The sequence below is a fragment of the Carettochelys insculpta genome, chromosome 3 (genome assembly GCF_033958435.1).
Source record: "Carettochelys insculpta isolate YL-2023 chromosome 3, ASM3395843v1, whole genome shotgun sequence".
NCBI lineage: Eukaryota > Metazoa > Chordata > Testudines > Carettochelyidae > Carettochelys > Carettochelys insculpta.
In genome coordinates, this window is record NC_134139.1 from 185,475,864 (window position 1) to 185,490,944 (window position 15,081).

A 15,081-nucleotide genomic window follows, 5' to 3' on the forward strand; every position below is an offset into this window, starting at 1 on the left:
TTTAATTACAGACATCACAGTCATCACCCTTATAGTCTTAACAGTAATCTATTTCAAAACTGTCTCATTCCATTAAAATGCTGAAAATATGTTTGCTCTGGAGGAGGTAGAGATTTGCATCAAACTGCTGGGGTGGGGGAGAAACAGGGTAGAGGGGGAGCAGAAAGCTAAGCTGCCTTTATTTCTCAGAGTGGCACGTATTAAATTTTCATTCCATTCAAGAATTAATAAAGCTATTGCTAGAAAAATCTTACACTGATTTCAGTTAAAAAAATTAAAAACATGAAGAATTAAACCAAACAACTGCTGTGTGACTCACATTGGAATAGGATACATCACAGGCAATAAAAAACAGAGGAATAAAAAGATGCTCAAAAATATTTAACAGAAAATAAGCAACTTGTTTGAAATTGAGGATGAGGATGGTTTCAAGAACTAAACCTTCAACTTCAAAGCCATATCTACACAGCTATTTTTGACGTATTTGCAAGACCTGTGTTATCCTGAGTCTGTCAGCATGGGGGAGGGGAGGAAGCTTGCCCCTGTGGGATGTGAAGACATACCATAATAGTGATTAAAGTAGATTTCCAGAATGTAAGGCCTGCTCCAGGAGAATCCTATGTATCTAGAAAGGAAATAAAAATTAATTTGAAATGTAGCATATAAAACAGAGACAATGACAAAGTTCACACTGCCATAATATTATCTTATTATACAGAAACATCAAATTAAAGAGTGCAGATGTGAGGAATCACAGAATCATAGGGCTGGAAGGGACCTCAGGAGGTCATCTAGTCCAGCCCCCTGTTTCAACAAGGATCAACCCCTACTAAGTCATCCCAGCCAGGACCTTGTCCAGCCGGGACTTAAAAACCTCAAGGGATGGAGAATCCACCACCTCTCTAGGCAACGCATTCCAATGCTCCACCACCCGCCTGGTGAAGAAGTTTTTCCTAATATCTAACCTACACCTTTCCCTCTTCAACTTCTGACCATTACTCCTTGGTCTGCCATCTGACACCACTGAGAACAGTTTCTCACCCTCCTTTTTAGAGCTCCCCTTCAGGAAGTTGAAGGCTGCTATTAAATGACCTCGAAGTCTTCTCTTCTGTAAACTAAACAAGCCCAAACCCCTCAGCCTATCCTCACTGGTTTTGTGCTCCAGACCCTTAATCATTTTTGTTGCCCTTCGCTGAACCTGCTCCAGCAAATCCACATCCTTTTTGTAGTGGGGGGCCCAAAACTGGACACAATATTCCAGATGTGGCCTCACCAGTGCCGAATAAAGAGGAAAGAGAAGTTACTCACCTGTGTAGTAATGATGGTTCTTTGAGATGTGTCCCTGTGGGTGCTCCACAGTAGGTGTCAGGCTCGCCCCAGCACCGCAGATTGGAAAATTCCCAGCAGTCTCCATCGGGTCATGCATGCGTCGATGCGCGCCAGTCCTTCGCATGCTTTCAGTCACGTGCGTGATCCGGTCCCCGCCAGTTCCTTGACCAACCGCCCTGGATGCTTCTGAAAAACACGAACACAGAGCTCCGAAGTGGGGAGGAACAGGTGGGTAGTGGAGCACCCACGGGGACACATCTCGAAGAACCATCGTTACCATGCAGGTAAGTAACTTCTCTTTCTTCTTCGAGTGGTCCCCGTGGGTGCTCCACAGTAGGTGACTACCCAGCAGTGACCCCAAATAAGGAGGTGGGTACCCGATTTATGTACAGTTTGCCCTTGAAAGGACTGCTGCCGATAGGCGTGTATCCTCATCGAACACCCAGTGCGTGTCATAATGCTTGGCAAAGGTGTCGTAAGATGACCAAGTCACCGCTCTGCAGATGTCTTTTAACGCGATTCCTTTGAAGAAGGTCGTCGATGTCGCCATCGCTCTGGTGGAGTGAGCCCTGGACGGAACTAGCAGAAGGGTCTTACGAAGCTCATAACACAGTCTTATGCAGGATACGATGTGATTTGAAATTCTTTGTGAGGATATGCCTTCCCCTTTTGACCTGGGTGCGAGAGACACCAGGAGTCTGTCCGTTTTCCAGAAGGGCTTAGTTCTGTCTATGTAAAAGGCCAACGCCCTCCTCACATCTAGTTGGTGCAGCCGCGCCTCCTTGCTGGAGTTGTGAGGCTTAGGATAAAATGAGGGTAATACTATTGGTTCGTTAATGTGGAACTCTGAGGAAACCTTTGGAATGAAGGCTGAGAGTAATCGTAAGATCACCGCTTCCTTTGAGAATACTGTGCAGGGTGGTGTTGCCATTATTGCTGCAAGTTCGCTCACCCTGCGGGCTGATGTAATCACGAGAAGGAAGGTTGTTTTCATGGTAAGTAACCGGAGGGGTGCCGTGGCCAATGGTTCAAAGGGTGGTTCCGACAGCATGTGGAGGACCAAGTCCAAGCTCCATGACGGTGGTAGCGGTTTCTGAGGTGGGTACAGGTTTGCCAGCCCCTTTAGGAACCATGTGACAATAGGATGGGCTAATATGGTTGGCCCTTCCTCTTTGTGTTGAAATGCTGATATAGCTGCGAGATGGACCTTTAGCGAGGCTAGGGAGAGCCCGTCTCGTTTTAGCTCCAGCAGGTATTCTAGAATTACAGTTATAGGGACGTCCAAAGGAGCTAACTGCTTGGAAGAGCACCAGGAGATAAATCGTTTCCACTTCTGCGCGTAAGTCCTTCTGGTGGAATTCCTTCGACTGAACTCTAAGACTTGTTTCATTCCCTCCGAACATGTGCTCTCTAAGGCGCTGAGCCATGGATTAGCCACACCTGTAGGCGGAGTCCTTGAGGATGTGGGTGCACTATGGACCCCTCAGCCTGTGTGAGAAGGCCCGGCACTACTGGTAGGGGGAGTGGCGGGCGGCATGACATGTGCAGAAGCAGAGGAAACCATAGCTGTCGGTCCCAGGTTGGGACTACAAGCATCATGTGTGCTCTCTCCCTTTTGGCTTTCTCTAGAACCTTGTGGATGAGTGTTATAGGAGGGAACGCATAGAGTAGAGGGCCCTTCCATGGCACCATGAAGGTGTCCCCCAAGGATCCCCGCCCTATGTCTGCTCTGGAGCAGTACTGAGGGCATTGCTTGTTGTTGTGAGTGGCAAACAAATCGATTTGGGGAAACCCCCATTTGTGAAATACTTGTCGGAGCAGATTGGAACAGATCTGCCACTCGTGTGTGAGTGCAAAGTGTCTGCTGAGTTGGTCCGCCTTCACATTGTGGACACCCAGTAAGTATGAGGCTTTTAGCATTATATTGTTGACAATGCACCAGTTCCACAACCGAACTGCCTCCGTGCATAGCGCGCAAGATCTGGCCCCTCCTTGTTGGTTGATATAAAACATGGTGGAGGTGTTGTCGGTATTTATCTCGACTACTTTGCCATGCAGGTATTGTCGAAAACGTCTGCACGCATTGAACACTGCTCTGAGCTCTAGTAGGTTTATGTGCAACGTCTTTTCCGCGGGGGGCCTTAGTCCCTGAGTTACTTTGTTGCCGATGTGTGCTCCCCATCCTATGTGGGATGCATCTGTCATAAGAAAAATCATAATTTGTGGTTGGTGGAAGGGCACCCCTACCAGTAAGTTCTTGGGATCTGCCCACCATGCCAGTGATCTTTGTACCTCCATTGTGGGCGATACTGCCCTGTGGATGGTATGGACTCTTGGTTTGTAAATGCTCGCCAACCAATGCTGCAGGCCTCGCATATGCAGCCTGGCATTCTGTACCACAAACGTGGTGGTCGCCATGTGCCCCAACAGTTGTAGACATGTTAGGATTGGCACTTTGGGGCTGTACATCATTACTTGTACCAGGGATTTGATGGTGCAGAAACAGGCATTGGGCAGGTATACTTTTGACGTAATAGAGTCTATGCGTGCACCTATGAACTCTATATTTTGCGTGGGCTAGATTTCGAGAGGTTGATAACTAGGCCCAATGAGGCAAATGTGTTTGTAGTGATATGTACCATGCGTAGGACCTCTGCCTTCAAAACCCCTTTCAGTAGGCAGTCCTCCAGGTATGGACAAATAAACACAGCCTGCCTGTGTAGTTAAGCTATTACTACCGCCAGTGTTTTGGTAAAAACTCTGGGCGCCAAAGAGAGACCGAACAAAAGAACTCTGTATTGAAAATGCTCCCTGCCTACTGTGAATCAGAGAAAACGTCTGTGCACCGGGTGAATTGCTGTATGAAAATATGCATCCTGTAAGTCAAAGGCTGCAAACCAGTCTCCATCGTCCAGTACCATGATTATGGAGGCAATTGTAGTCATCCTGAAACACTGTTTGCGCAAATGCCGGTTGAGGGCCCATAAATCCAGGATTGGCCTCCAGCATCCTGTCTTCTTTTCTGTTAGGAAGTATCGTGAGTAGAAGCCTTTCCCTTGGAATTTTTCCGGTACTCTCTCCACCGCCCCTATAAACATGAGATGGTCTATCTCTTGTTTTAACCTTGTCTCGTGAGAGGGGTCCTTGAAGAAGGACTGGGTGGGAGGTTTCGGTGGTGGTAGTGATTGAAAGGGGATCGTGTATCCCGTGGCTATAATTTCCAGAATCCATTTGTCTGTCGCGATGTTTTGCCATTGGGAGTAGAACGGTTTGAGCCGATGGTGGAACGTGCTGAGATTGGCATTGAGAGATGGTCTTAATGTTGCAGCCCTCGACATACCCGTCAAACTTGCTGTCTCAGGGCTTGCCCCGAGGGTGCGCGAGCCTGCTGGGGGCGTTGTCTGGGGGCCCTATACTGTTGCTGCTGGTAGTGGCACCCCTGGTCATAGCCCCATTGATATTGTGTACGCTGTGGTTGATAAGCGTAGCGCCTTTGCTGGGGGGTAAAACCTTTTACTCCTGTATGGGGGGGTATATATACCCAGGGTCCTAAGTGTGGCTCTCGAGTCCTTGCTGGAGTGTAGGACCGAGTCGGTTGAATCTGTGAATAACTTTTGTCTATCAAATGGACGATCTACGATTTTTGTTTGCAGACCTCTGGGAATACCGTACGTCTAGAGCCACAATTCCCTACGCATTACCACTGCTGTAGCTGTGGAACGTGCTGCCGTGTCCGCCACATCCAGGGCAATCTGAACTACTGCTCGTGAGGCCGCGTAGCCCTCCTGGACGATCGCTTTCAGCACCGGTTTCTTGTCCTCTGGAAGGAAATCCATGAGGGATGTAAGTCTGGAATAATTGTCGAAGTTGTGGTTTGACAGGTGTGCCGCATAATTTGCCACTCTCAGTAGTAAGGTAGAGGAGGAACAGACCTTCCTGCCAAACAGGTCTAATTTCCTCGCATCTTTATCTGACCCTCCTGACTTATACTGGGGCATCTTGGACCTATGCTGTGACGATTCGGCCACCAGGGAATTTGGCTGAGGGTGGCTAAACAGGAATTCCATGCCCTTGGCTGGAACAAAGTATTTCTTATCCGCCCTCTTATTCGTGGGTGGGGTGGAGGCCGGAGTTTGCCATCTGTTGGTGGCTGATTCCATAATCGCTTCATCTAGTGGGATGGCAATCTTGGATGAAGCCAGGGGTCTCAAATTTTTCAGGAGTTTATGATGTTTTTCCTGCACCTCTGCTATTTGAATGTCCTGTGTTTGTGCTACCCTCTTGAACAGCTCTTGGACTTGCTTAAGGTCATCCGGGGAGGCGGGGAGATATCCCTGGGGACAACTGCCTCATCTGGGAAGGATGAGGAGGCATCGGTATGATATACCTCCTCTAATTCCTCAGGTTCCTGACTGTGTTCATATGCTTGCTCTTTTGAGGGTTCCGGAGGGAGGTCCAGGGCCTTTGGACCAATTTCCGGCTGGGAAAGCTGTGTTCCTCCCACAGAGTGAGACTGTATGAAGGGGTGTTGGCGAGGTGTGGGTGGTGATCTACCCCTGGATCTGGACCCCCTGTGCCTGTGTTCAGTATGGTGAGGACGGCCATAACAACAGGGGCAGGGGCCCAGTGATGGAGATCTGGGCCACGATGGTGCCTAGAAGAGCGTGACCCCCGTGATGACGTTGATGATGGCAGAGATGCTCTGTGATAGTATTCATAGGGATCCATACTGGAGATTGGTGAAGGATGTCCGAGCCAGGGGGATGGTGGTTGAAGGAACGGGGATGGAGGTCTGAAGCAGGCTGTTGGAGTTGCTGCCCAGTGTATCTTTTGGGAGGGGGAGGGGGGAGAAGAGAGCTAGGCGATAATGGCAACGTGATGACGTCTGGAGATGGGCTGCGGTGCCGGGTTTTGGCCTTTGCTTTTGCCCGTCCCTGAGGAGCAGGTGCCCCCCCTCTGGTTCCGGGGACCTCGGCACCATACTCAGCGCCGCACTCTGTGCCACTGCGCACGGTGCCACGCGGGTAGCTTCCTCCAGCACCGTTGGGTCCTGTGCCGGGTACCCTCGCTCCGGTGCCATCGGTGCTGCAATGCTCGGTGCCGTGGGAGTCGGTGCCACCGATTCCAGCGCCTGCGGAGCCTTTGGTGCCGACTGCTTAATGGTCGGAGGGCCCTGAGCAGCTGCGTGCGCTGCAGTCTTCCCGCCATGAACAGCCAACAGGTCAGGGCCCTGTGCTCCACTCGTTCTGCTCGCGGATGTTACCGGCAAGGATCGAGCTGGGGAGAGCTGCTTTTTCTTTTGCACCAGAGGAGGTTAGGGAAGCCGCCTTCCTCTTGTGCAACCCTGACGGCCCCTCTTTATAGGGCTTCTCCGATGGACCAGGTTGGAGGGCCTTATCAAATAAAATCATCTTCAGCCTCATTTCCCTGTCCTTTCCGGCTCTAGCTGTAAGCTTAGAGCAGTGAGGACACTTTTGTGGAACGTGGGTGTCCCTGAGGCAACAAATGCACTTGCTATGCCCATCTGAGGCAGGCATGGCCTCACGGCATGACTCACATTTCTTAAACCCTGGCGAAGACATTGCCCGGGCGTTTAAGTCTTTGAATGTTAATAGAGCACTTAACAGCTAATCAGTCCTGGAACAGATAATGTTCGCAGCCTTTAGGATAGCAGACCGCCTGAGGCGGCCACCTCTGTTCTTCTCTCTCTCTCTCTCTCTCTCTCACTCTCTCTTTTTTTTTTTTTTTTTTAAAAAACTATACACACATCTAACACAGAAAAACTTCAGTAATAACTGAACTAAACTATTAACAGTAAGAAAACACAGAGTTTTCATCTTTGTCAGGCGTTGGAGCCGGAGCAGATTCCGTCTGCAGCCGTTGGTGGTTGAGAAGGAACTGGCAGGGACCGGATTACGCACGTGAATGAAAGCGCACTAAGGACTGGCACGCATCGGCGCATGCACGACCCGACGGAGACCGCTGGAAATTTTCCGGTCTGCGGTGCCAGGGCAAGCCCGACACCTACTGTGGAGCACCCACAGGGACCACTCGAAGAAGAATAACTACTTCTCTAGAGCCGTGTCTACACGTGCACGCTACTTCGAAGTAGCGGCACTAACTTCGACGTTAGGCGGCGAGACATCGAAGCCGCTAACCCCATGAGGGGATAGGAATAGCGCCCTGCTTCGACGTTCAATGTCAAGTAGGGACCGTGTAGTCGTTGCGCATCGCGCAACATCGAAATTGCAGGGTCCTCCATGGCGGCCATCAGCTGAGGGGTTGAGAGACGCTCTCTCCAGCCCCTCAGCTCAATGGTGGCCGCGTGGAGCGGCCCCTTAAAGTCCCCTCCCCCTCTTTTCCTGTGCAGGAAGCTGAGGGAACATGCAGGCAGCAGCTCAGACACATGGCCAGCCTACACGTCCCTCAGCAGCCACAGGAGGCACAGAACCTTTCATGGCCGCCCAGCAGCCCCCTCAACGCCCCCAGGGGACCCCCCCCCCAAGGGGAGCCAAAGCAGCCAGCCCAGCCAGGCTGGCAGCCAGGCCGGCAAGCGGCAGCGGGGCCCCTCCTGGACGGAGGCCGAGCTGCGGGACCTGCTAGGGCTCTGGAGCGAGGAGGAGGTGCTCCAGGTAATAGGGAGCAAGAGGCGGAACGCGGATGCGTTTGCTCGGCTGGCCGACGGCCTGGCCGCCCGGGGTCACCCTGCCCGCACTCCTGATCACGTCAGGAGTAAGGGGAAGGAGCTGCGGCAGGGTTACGCCCGGGCCCGGGATGCGGCCAGCCGATCCGGGGCCGCCCCCATCACTTGCCCCTTTTACAGGGAGCTCAGGGACATCCTGGGCCCCCGGCACACCTCCTCCCCTCCAGCCACCCTTGATACTTCAGCCGACGAGCCCCAGCAGGCCCTGCAGCTGGAGTCCGCCCCAGAGGTAAGCCCCGCACCCCAGCCCCCCCCCACCCCGGAGACCACCCCCGGGCCATTGCAGCAGGAGGAGGAGGAGGAGGAGGAGGAGGAGGGGGGCTCCTCCTCCGCAGAATCCGTGCTGCAGATCCTCCTTCTGCCATCCCGGAGCAGCAGCCGGGCCTCCGCCCCCCGGGGATCTCCAGACCGTGGGAGTGAACCGACAGGTATGTACCCCCCTCTGGTGTACACCCCTGGGCTTGAGGGGTGGGGGGTAATAGATATGTGTCCAGGGCCCCCCACATGCTCACATGGCCATGGCCCCAAAGACAGCAGGGCCATGTCCCCCACACCAGTGCATCAGCCCCTGCCTGCCCCCACACCCCGCACGACAGTGCCATGCCCCATCCCCGGGGCAGGGGGGGAGCAGAACCTCGAGGGGCCCCCGGGAGGAGGGGGTGGGACACCCCCGCAGCAGCAGCAGCAGCAGCAGCAGCAGCATGTCATGGAGTGGGGGGAGTGCAAAAGGGAGACTCAGGCTAGATATGAGCAACAAGAGCCAAATAGCTCCCAGGGGCAAAGGATGATCCTGGGGCTACAACTGGCAGGTGACAACTCTGCCCTGAACAAAGAGGAGGGAGGAGCCGAGCTGACTTTGAATGGGGGGGGGGCGGGGGCCCCAGGTAGAGGCTAGGGGAAGGGAGAGCTGGAAGGCAGCCAGCCTGAGGAGGGGGAAAGCTACACCCCAGAGGAGCACCCCTTGGGGTCTTCTCCCCAGGGCGGGTTGGAAGGACTGTCTCTTCTGACAGCTGGTGCTGTCACTCCTGGGAGAAACTGGGCATCTGTGGCCTAAGAAACCTCTCCTATCAGACCCTGCGGACTGAAGTGAGAGTCGCTCCCACCAGGGGACGGGGTGCAGTGCAGGGGGACCCCTGAACCCCATCCATCACAGCAGCATCTCCCGGGGACAGGGATGGGGAACCTGCAGCACAGGGCTGGGGGGACAAAGGCCACAGCTCGGGGCCCACACTAACACCTGTCTCCATTCTTCTTCCCACCTCCCGTGTCCCGCAGCTGCACCATCGGAAGGACCGAAAGAGCACCGGCGAGGCATCAGTGGTCCCAGAGACCCCCCTGGGGCCATCGCTCCAGGCAAGCCCCTCAGCCAAGGACCTACCAGCCCCACGGTGGGCTAGACGGCGGACCCCGCGTCACCACCAGACGACGGCAACGGCCCCCCAGCTGCTGGCCATCCACCGTCGGCAGCTGGAGGTCGCGGAGCAGCACCTGCGGGTGGAGCAACGCCACCTGTACCTGCAGGAACGGGCGCTGGCCTGGCGCCAAGAGGCATGGGGGGCCTACATGGAGACTTTCAACCGCCTGGTGGACTACCTGGCCCCCCATGCCGCACCAGCCGCCGCAGCGCCCGCCCTGCCTGCTCCACCCGCTGCACCACCAGCTGCCCCGCATGTCGCCGTCCCATCCGCCGTTGCCCCACCACCCACCACCGAGGGCCGGAGCGCCAAGGGACCCCTGGAGCCAGCTGAGACTCGCCGGGCATATCGTCCGGTCCGCCCCGCCCCAGCCAGCCCCAGACAGGGCTGCGGCTGCGGCGGGGCTCCCAGCCGCCCACGCGCAGTGCCAGACTTTAGGGGCGAAGGGCCTGGGATGTGCCCCCCCCCCCCTGTATATAGTTGTGACATTAATTTGTGCCCCCGTTTGCCCCGTTCCCCCCCATGTAAATAGTTCTCCCCTTTATCATCCCTGGTTCTCTTTTTATTATTATTATTTTATTTGCACACATTACTTTTGTTCCACACGTTGTATATAGTTTGTTCTTGTTTTATTTATAGTTAAAAAAAAAAAGTTCTAAAAGAAAAAGCAGTTTAAGTTCAGCCACAAGTGCGTGCTCTCATTTGTCCAGGAAAAGTGGGAGGGGGGTGCGGTTGGGTGCTCCATGGTGTGGGGGTTGGGGCAGGGAGTGTTGTGGAGGAAGGGGTGGGCAGTGGGGGGCCTGGCAGAGTTCACCCCGCGGCCTCATCATCGAAGTGGGCCCGCAGGGCCTCCCGGACCCAGGTCCCTTCGGGGTCCACCTGCCGACTGGGGGCAGCGGGTGGCTGCACGTCGGCCCTGCCGGCCTCCACAGCCCAGCCCTGGAAAAAGGCCTCCCCCTTGCTCTCCACCAAATTGTGCAGGGCGCAGCAGGCACCCACAATCAGGGGGATGTTGTTGGGGCCCGCATCCAGGTGGGTCAGGAGACATCTCCAGCGTCCTTTCAGGCGGCCAAATGAGCGCTCCACCACCTAGCGCGCATGGTTCAGGCACTGGTTGAAGCGCTCCTGGCTAGCGGAGAGATGGCCCGTGTACTGGTGCATGACCCAGGGCCGGAGGGGGTATGCCGCATCTGCGATGATGCAGAGGGGCATGGTGGTGTCCCCCACAGGGATCTCCCGCTGGGGGATGTAGGTCCCCGCCTCCAGCCGGCGGCATAGGCCCGAGTTCCGGAAAACCCGGACGTCGTGGATGCTGCCAGGCCAGCCCACATAAAATGTCCTGGAAACGGCCCCGGCTGTCCACCAAGGCCTGGAGGACCACAGAATGGTAGCCCTTGCGATTGATGTAGCATCCTCCACTGTGATGCGGGGCACGGATGGGGATGTGAGTCCCATCCAGAGCCCCGAAGCAATTGGGGAAGCCCAGGGTGGCAAAGGCTGCGATGGTGGCATCTGGGTCCCCCAGCCTCACGAGCCTGTGCAGGAGCATGGCATTGATGGCACGCACAACCTGCAGGGAAAGCACATGGGAGAGCACAAATGAGGGGTGAGCAGGGTGTGCATGGCCCTGCCCTGCCCTGCCCTGCCCTCCCCCCGTGGGTTCTCTTACCTCCATGAGGACAGCCCCGACGGTGGCCTTGCCAACGCCAAACTGCTGTCCCACGGATCGGTAGCTGTCTGGAGTGGCCAGCTTCCAGACAGCGATGCCGACCCTTTTCTCCACAGGGGGGGCACGCCGCATGGCAGTGTCCTGGTGCCTGAGTGCAGGGGTGAGCCACTGGCACAGCTCCATAAATGTCTGCCGGCTCATCCTGAAGTTCCTGAGCCAGCGGTCGTCATCCGACTCCTCAAGCACCAGCCACTCCCACCAGTCGGTGCTGGTGGGGTAGCTCCACAGCCGTCGGCATGAGGCGGGGGGGGGGGGGCGGGGGTGCTGCAGGGTTGGGGGTTGAGCCCTGCTGCCCTGGGGGCAGCTCCTCCTCCAGTGTAGCAAGGAGGTGCTCAGCTGCCCCCCGCATGGCATGGATCAGGGCAAGCCCTGCTCCTGCCGGGAGGGCTGGGTGGACCTCTGGCTGCTGCTGCTGCTGGGGGTCCATGCCTGCGTTGCCCGGGGTCTGTGTGCCTATGGCTCCTCAGACCGCATGCTGTGCAGGCTGAGTGTGTCTGGGAGGGGCCCTTTAAGGGAGCGGCTAGCTGTTGCCCCGGAAGCACTAGTCCGCCCTGTGACCCTGTCTGCAGCTGCGCCTGGCATCCCTATTTCGATGTGTGCTACTTTGGCGTGTAGACGTTCCCTCGCAGCGCCTATTTCAATGTTGTGCTGCGCAACGTCGAAGTTGAACATCGACGTTGCCAGCCCTGGAGGACGTGTAGACGTTATTCATCCAAATAGCCTATTTCGATGTAGGCTTCACGTGTAGACGTAGCCTAGATCTGCTCGAAATGCTCCTCCTAATGCACCCCAGTATGCCATTAGCCTTCTTGGCTACCAGGGCACACTGTTTACTCATATCAAGCCTTTCATCCACCATAACCCCTACGTCCCTTTCCATCGTACTGCTGCTGAGCCAGTCGGTCCCGAGCCTGTAACAATGTTTGGGATTCTTCCACCCCAGGTGCAGGACTCTACACTTCTCCTTATTGAACTGCATCAGATTTCTTTTGGCCCAGTCCTCCAATTTATCCAGGTCCCTCTGGATTCTCTCTCTACCCTCCAACGTATCTACCTCTCCCCCTAGTTTTGTGTCATCTGCAAACTTGCTGAGGGTGCAACCCAGTCCCTCATCCAGGTCATTAAAGATGTTGAATAACACCAGCCCCAGAACCGAGCCTTGCGGCACTCCGCTTGAAACAGACCGCCATCCAGATATCGAGCCATTGACCACTACCCGTTGGGCCCAACCATCAATACCATTTGTGAAGCAAGCAACGAAAGCACTGAATGGTCTGCCAGGCAGAGTATGCACGTTACACCTTGGAGACTTCTGTGCTAAAAAAATAATTTTACACACAAATTTTTAAAATTTTACAAATTTTATTTGTTAACACAATGGTACCACACCAGTGCCAATTATCTGGTAATTTATTTCAAAATACCTATTAGCAAGAATGCCTGTAACAATACGACACACAAAAATTCTTCCAGGAGTAGAGAATTAAAGAAATCTTTAGGTTTTGTAGCAGGTCTCATTCTACATTCTGCCCTCAGACCTAGCCATGTTCCTCTCCAGTCTGGACACACAGACTCCACCCACAAAAGGCCAGGCTGGAGATATGTCGGTGAACACTATCATTGTCCTACTCCTGGAAACCAATTGTAGCCCCCCCCCCACCTACCCCCTCCCCCAAAAAAAAAATCCTCAGAGCAAGGGATCCAGAGGGACAAACAGCCTCAGTTTCCTGCACACTGCCACCTCCTTCCTTCAGGGCATTCTTGGAACAACAACTATCAGGAACCTCTCTAGCACCACGCAGTGTCTTATGTCTGAACTAAGTTCTCCTTGGCTCAATGGCCCATAATATTGGCTGGGAGCTGTTCTCTGTGGGAAGAAAAAGTAAATTCTGCATAATTCTACAGTTTCACAGTAGTGCAGAATTCCCCCACGAATCACATTTGGGTTGTTTCAGATACAAATGCCAACCACTGGGAAACTGCACAGTGGAAGAGGGGCTTTAAGTCTCTCAAGGCTTATTTCCTTAAATATTCTTGCATTGTTAAATAAAGCAATTTTAACAGAATACTCTTCTTTACACAAAAATGTATATTGAAAGTGTATTTACAATTTTGAAAGCAGCTGCAGAGGAGCATCAGATTGATTAGAAAGAAATAATAAAAACCTCTCAATTTAACAGACTAATGTGGGGGTGGCGTGTCCGTGAAACCAAAAAGTCTGTGAAATCTGAGGGTTTACTGACTTCACACTTCACCCTAGCACTCACCCACCCCCACCAGGCTCCCCCAGCCCCAGCTCCCCAGCCCCCACAAAAAAATGCCATCGACTAACCAGAGCCACTGTAGCTGGAGACTCTGCTGTGGCCTGAAGGAGTCACTGACGTGACTGGAGCCACCACATGGTCCTTCCACCAGGGATGAAGCACATATGTGAGTGCTATCTGCCTCTATATGCACCCCTCTCCTGGTGGAAAGAGAATGTGGCAGCTCCAGCCCAGGCCACAGTGGAGGGTTCAGCCGCAGTGGCCCACAGTGGCTGGAAGTGACGGTCCCTCCAGCCTCAGCAGTGGAAGCTCCACTAAGCAGTCTTACTTTTTTTCTTTTGTGTGTGGGGGGGGATGGAGGGCACAATTTAGTATTTAATGGACCCCGATTAAGAGGGCTTTGGGAACAACGGGGGACTGGAGGACATCTGTTGTTCCTGAGCAACTTTTAACTAAGGCTACGTCTATGCCACCAGATAAATTCAATTTTACAACAATGTTTTTTTAAATGTTAAATTTTGAGTACCCTCACTTCCCACAATGTCCACACAAAGTCAGTTTAGTGGTGCCACATTAGAGTGGCCAAACATCAACTGTTGCAGCAGTGTATTGTGAGAACCTATTCGACAGTTCCCTCAGCCCTGCATTCTGTGCCTTCCCTCCAGGCCTGCTGCACCCACCAATGCTGGCAGCACTCACCTTGCTGCCTGGTTCCTGGGTCCTCATGGGAACCAGGAACCAGGCACCGTGCTGGTCAGTTTTCTGGCTCCCACAAGTGGCAGGCTGCCAGGTGCAGCAGCATGGTCAGCTTCCCAGCTCCCAGACACTTACAGGAGCTGGAAAACTGATGCACTTGTCAGTTTCACAGCTCCTTTGAGTGGTGGGTAGCTGGGAGCGTGGTGCAACAGTACCAGTGAGCCTCTGGATACTAATGAATTCGATCCAATGACACAGTGCTTCCACACTAGCCTTCATTTGAACTGTTAAATTCAAACTTGATGCTATACCCACCCAGTTCAGACGACATATCGATATTAGTGCTCCCTAAACTGAGCTAATGGTATTTACAGTGAAAACAGTCACCTGGTACGATCAAGCCAACTGCCTTACATTTAAACATCTAAAAACATTGACATAGCCTCAAATGCATATAGTATATTGAGACCTGACACAGTTGCAGTACTACTTGCATTATACGAGCCTTACATTGAGCGACAAACATACCATACCAGTACATTTTCAAATTTAGCAAAAGCGTTATCCTGAATTCAGAAGAATTCAAAAACTAAGCATCACACATTAGTTTTGTAAGTTTTTTTTTTGATAGTGACCAAGTCAATTTAATGCAGGTTAAATGCACTTTAGAAGGAAATATGATGGACCAAGTTCAGTATTTTCAGCAAACCTGCTTGGAGCAAAGCTTATTACACACAGATTTTTTTTTTTTAAATCAATTGCACTCTGCGCCTAAGTCAATAGACACTGTCTTCTGCTGTTTGAAAAATAATGAAAGCCATATGATCAGTATTCAAAGAAGCATAAATAGAGAAGGAGTTACATGTACAGAGGAAAAGCAAAGTAGATTAAACACAGAATTGCAAAATTTGACTATTGCAGACCACAAAGATTTAGTAGATAAGG

At 53.1% G+C, this 15,081-nt stretch overlaps 1 protein-coding gene across 4 annotated transcripts in view; it reads right to left on the minus strand.

Moving 5' to 3' along the window:
* Positions 1-15,081, minus strand: part of CYRIA (CYFIP related Rac1 interactor A) — a 142,022-nt gene that overhangs the window by 113,028 nt on the left and 13,913 nt on the right. For 3 of the 4 annotated variants that reach the window (XM_074988972.1, XM_074988971.1, XM_074988970.1), the window contains exon 2: positions 564-625. The exons of the other annotated variant lie outside the window; for it this stretch is intronic. The gene's annotated coding sequence lies outside the window, so the exon portion shown is untranslated. The remainder of the gene's footprint in view (positions 1-563; positions 626-15,081) is intronic. 4 annotated transcript variants of the gene reach the window in all.